General features: G+C 37.7%; 1 non-coding gene across 1 annotated transcript; it reads right to left on the bottom strand.

Annotated features, from left to right (window-relative positions):
- Positions 1–4,588: 4,588 nt before the first annotated feature.
- Positions 4,589–4,707, bottom strand: LOC140249269 (5S ribosomal RNA). Its single transcript, XR_011902984.1, has one exon. It is a non-coding gene; the product is annotated as a 5S ribosomal RNA (ribosomal RNA).
- Positions 4,708–5,231: the final 524 nt, after the last annotated feature.

Raw genomic sequence — 5,231 nt, 5'->3', positions numbered from 1 at the left:
GTATATCTACTTTAAAAATCAGTTTTCTTGATTGTTCATGCCAATCAGGTACATGTAGGATTAAAGATTAAACATCTATTTATATGGAAGAATAATTTATCCAGTCTACATAGATAATTACAGATACAGCATAAGTAAACAAAGCTCACGTTTGTGACTGGAACAAAAGCACATGTGCAGACTATCACAGAAAACAATCAACTCAACCCCCTGCCCTGCATCTTCAGGGCTCTGCCCCACTGAGCAACCCAGCCTGGTTGCTGGATGCACACCCATCAATCAGCAATCATCTATGTCTGAGCTGAAAGTGAGACATAAAGAGAGCACAGTGTATTGCAAATTGTAGTTGTGAAAATTTTACCTATCTTGATACATGGGCTAAACACTGTCTTGTGAACAGCAGAAAGAGTTGCAGCTTTGATTTCCAATTTGATAAAGGAAATGGAGAACAGATTTCAAGACTGCTGAAAAATTGTCATTTTTTGATAGATATTTGTGATTCTACTTTCAGTTGACATAAATGCATTACCTGCAAATATTTACACTGAATAGAAAGAATTGCAATCAGATATTCAACTAAATAGATATGTCATTTCTGTTCACTAGACTTCTGAAAGACCTATCTTATCAGAGAAAATAATTATTCACTTCACAATCACTCCTTATTCATGTCCTCACTTGTTGATAGTATGTAGATTTGTGAACAAATATTTTCTGGGATGAAGTACAGGAAGCATAAAATTTCATCAAAAATTTCTGACAACTACTTTGAGAATGGACTAAAAATTGCAACCACTTTAATCAGAGTATCCAGAAAGATTAGTTTCAAAAACAATGTCAAATATTTCTCTACTTTTATGATTTTTGTAGCATCTATTTTAAGTTTTAGTAAAAAATAAAATAAAACAAAAAGGTTTGCTGTTTATATGTTATAAATTTATAAATGCATTATAAATTTTATGTGCAGCACAATACAATTGCTCTTCACTTAGTGCAGCCCAGGGGAGTAAAAAGTTTGTATACTCATGCAGTAAAGCATCCATGAGTCTCACTCTTTCCTAACAGAAGTCATGATGTAACAAGCCTGTTACTCACTGGCTCAATTTTACACATGACTTTTATATCCTTTACTCCCTCTCCCCACTCTTTGTTCCTTCTCTTTCTCTGCTGTATGCTTCCCATGGGTTTGCAGAACTCAGCAGTTTATGCACACTCTCACTCTGAGGCCAACCTGGGTTCACTGTCTTACTGGTTGTCAAGGTTCATCATCCAGGAGATGACGCTTATGGTTTGTTAGCCAACCAATTAGTGTGGATAGAAGATCTGTTTCAAGAAATTGTCTTACATCTCAGGAGTCCTTCATTAGGTGACCTTGCTGGTATAGATGCTCGTGTTTCTCCCATGCTTACAAATTATTGTGACTGACCAGACCTGGTTCCCATCACTATCTTCCTTTCTTATTATCCCTTGCTGATCTGGAAAAGTTGCCTTTACTAGATATCATTACAGAAGCAGATTCTCTCTATCTCCATACCCTTACACTAAGTTTTATCATCCAGGATAAAATAGATTTTCCTTCCTTTTTTGGAATAAAATGGTCAAACTTCACCATCAAGGCCTAAAAAGTATCTGGTTCCCTGCCTAACCAAGACCAAAATTCTCTTCCATTTCTGCAGATGGATAAAGCACATGGTCAAATCTTTAAGGGTCGTTGGTGCCTCTATCCTTGAAGATTAAGCCATGTAATATAACTGAATTAGTGTTAGAGTTGCTAGGTAAGTTAAAGTAAATTTTGTAGCTCTGCAGTGTGACCAAGAAGGATCGAGAGATCTGACCATGCTCATAAGAATCAGCAGAGAGTAGATAATTTTGAATAAATCACTTGGAGAAAGCCACAACCCATCAGCTCCCTGGCTGGCTATGTATGGGTCAAAGAAGAACACAGTCTGAAAGACAGATCTAGAGTCTAAGGTCAGGCACCGTGGTTACATCTGTCTTGCAATGTTGCCTTGTTAAGGAATCCCAACTGAGTAACCATTGGCTCAGCCTGCTGAGGGTCAGTGCACTGGAAATGAAATGGAGTGTAGCTTTTATCTTATTATTTATTCCTTGGGTAAGAGTGCTAAAAAAGTAAAATTAATAAATGTTGTTATCCATTCTCTCTAAAAAACAGAAAACAAGTATTTTAGGATTGTGAGAGTCAGTGGAAATGGGAGTGCTACTTAGGTGCTGACTCAGAAAAGAAACTTAACCAATGTTCCATGAATTAGTGCTTGCACAAATCTGTATTTTTAATTTATTGCCTTCTAAACTGAGAATCTAATAGTATGATTATTCCAAAATACCAATAAAAGTAATGTAATAGATGTTCTCGTATCAGTCCTAATTGAGGAACTGCTCGGAAATAAAGTCATTTTTTTTTCTCCATATGACTTGAAGGCAGACAAAGTGAGGAAGATAAAAGATCATTTTCCAATACTTTGGTATTCTGCACTTTGTAACTCGGCAGATTCCCTATTGGCCTGATGAAAAGAAAACAAAAAAAAAAAAACAACACAACAACATGTGGTTGAATTTGGCAGTTAAGCTCTATATCTAACATGATGCCTCTCTTGCAGTTTTCTGCTTGAATAAAACAATTAGTTCACTATTACTTAACAGATTGCTTTCAACAGAAGTACTATTTGACAAAATTTCAAAACTCTCCTTCAAGCTGCTTCAAGACAGTTTTGTTTTACAAAAGGTCTCAGTATTTAATAGTTTGCAACCTCAGTTCTGTAAGAAACCAAGATACTGAAAGACTGTTAGAAAATCACTTATTAAATGAAAGAAAAACAAAAACAAACAAACAAACAACAACAAAAAACAAAACAAAACAAAAAAAGCAAGCAGGCAAACAAACAAAAAGCAGCATGCCTTCATTATTAAGCTAAATTTCAAGAGCTGAGATTTCATAAAGAGATGGTAATGTGTCCTACACTATGCTTTCTGAGTTAATTATATTTTTAATTATTACCTTCTTTTATAAGTCTGCATTTAATGAAAACCAGGAAAAAAAAGCATTTTAAGGGGTTTTCAGGAAGAGCAAATCCATGTTTAATTTGTTTATGGGTAGTATAACTACAAATTCTGACCTATGTGCTGACATCTGTTTATCTTTAAGTGAAAAGCCCTCTGATGTCCAAAACTACACAACTTTAGTATTTCTGGTGCAGCCATATATTACAGTGGAAACCTTGTCCATGTTTAGACTGCAAGAACTATACATTTCATCAAGAAATATCTTATTTTCATTCTTACAAACTAACTTAAAAGGTTTTATTTTTGTTTTTGTTTGTTTGTTTTGTTTGTTTTGTTTGTTTACTAGCAAGAGCAATAGATTTTTACTATCAGGACTAGCATTCTGGGACCCCAAACCTCAGAGGCCAGGCTGAATCAGTGATGAAAGGATCATCTAGTTCAACTCCCCTGTTTAAGCAGGTTCCTGAAGAAAGATGTACTATTGCTGGAAATTGATTGCATATGGGAATATTTAATCAGACTGAATGTAATCCATGGGCCCTGACATGATGTACCCATGATGTGATTATGTGGTCATTATCAGTGATCTTTCCTTGACTATGGCCACTAGAAATGCCTAAAGATAGGAGGAAAGTAAATGTCATTTCTATTTGCAAAAAAGGGCAAACTTGGAACTACAGGCTGGTCCACTTCAACTTCATCCCTTCAAGGAAATGGAACAGCTAGCTATTCCTGGAAACTATTTCCATGTGTGTAAAGGAAGGCAAAATCACCAGGAGTAGCCCACATGGAGTCACTAAAGGTTCAATAGGACTCTGCTTTAGAGCCAGTTCTCTTTAATATTTTCGTAAATAAATTCAAGACAGGACATGAAGGTACAATAAATACGGTTGCAGATGACACTGAACTGGAAGGAGGTGTCGGCTCCACTGATTCTAGAGACGTCTTGCAGGCATATCTTGTTAAATTAGAGAGTTGGCAATCATCAGCCTCATGAAACTGAACAAGAGGAAGTGTTGGATTCTGTACATGGATGGAGCAGCCCTGGATATTTGTTCAGTCTAGGGGATGAGAGTCTGGAGAGCAGACCAGATGAAAGGGATTTGGGGGTTTCTGCTTGATGGAAACTGAATATGAGCCAGCAGAGCTCTCTGACAGCCACCCTGGGGTGCATCAGTGTCATGGTTTTGTAATAGTGCTGTCAATATCCCACATCATAACATCATGTACAGTATGGATCATTAAAAGTTTCATACTCCAGTTCCATGGAATAACAACATTCCAAATACTCAGCTCTCAGAAGAAAACTATGTATTCCAGAGGACTTCGTGGCCAGAGATAAGTCACGGGAGAAGGACATATATAATCTCGGTCCCAGGCTGAAGCTCTCTCTCTCGGACTCTCGGAGAGTGGGAAGCGTTCCAGCCGTGTCGCCTAGAGCTCACAGTAGGCCTCTCAGTTTTTGGGCACTCTCTCTCTATTTTGTTCGATTTATTAGCCTCAATCATATTGTATTATATTGTGTTATCTTGTATTCCGATATCATGCTTAGTATATAAAGAAGAATTGCCTACGACACCCAGTATTCCCAGGCAGTCTCCCATCCAAATACTAACCGAGCCCAACCCTGCTTAGCTTCCAAGATCAGATGAGATCGGGTGTTTCCAGGGTGGTATGGCCGTAGGCCATTAGAATTCCTTATTATTTTACTTATAGAGTACTTAGAGAACTTACAGTCCAAGAGAGAAGAAAGCACCAGCATGGGAGTGAAATTATATATGTCCTCCTCCTGTGACTTATCTCTGTCTACAAAGTCCTCTGGGATATGTAGTTTTCTTCTGAGAGTTGAGTATTCGGGACGTTGTTATTCCACGGAACTGGAGTATGAACCTTCCAGTGATCCATACTGTACATGATGTTATGATGTGGAATATTGACACCAACATTGCAAAACCATGACAATCAGAAACAACACTGCTAGCCAGATGACTAAAGTTTGTTCAGCCCAGAGATGAGGAGACTGAGGTGAGGATTCAGAACAGCCTACAGCTTCTTCAAAAGGAGAGCAGAAGTGCAGGTGCTGATTTCTCTCCAGTAGATCTTGAAAGAATGGCATGGAGCTCATCAGTTCAGCTTAAATATTAGCAAAAGCTTCTTCAGCAAGACAGTAGTCAGGAGCAAGAACAGAGCACCAAATCCACCAGAGTTCA

This window comes from Excalfactoria chinensis, chromosome 2 (assembly GCF_039878825.1).
Source record: "Excalfactoria chinensis isolate bCotChi1 chromosome 2, bCotChi1.hap2, whole genome shotgun sequence".
Classification (NCBI taxonomy): Eukaryota; Metazoa; Chordata; class Aves; order Galliformes; family Phasianidae; genus Excalfactoria; species Excalfactoria chinensis.
Note: the sequence above shows the minus strand (reverse complement) of the source record. Positions and strands in the feature narration are given on the sequence as shown.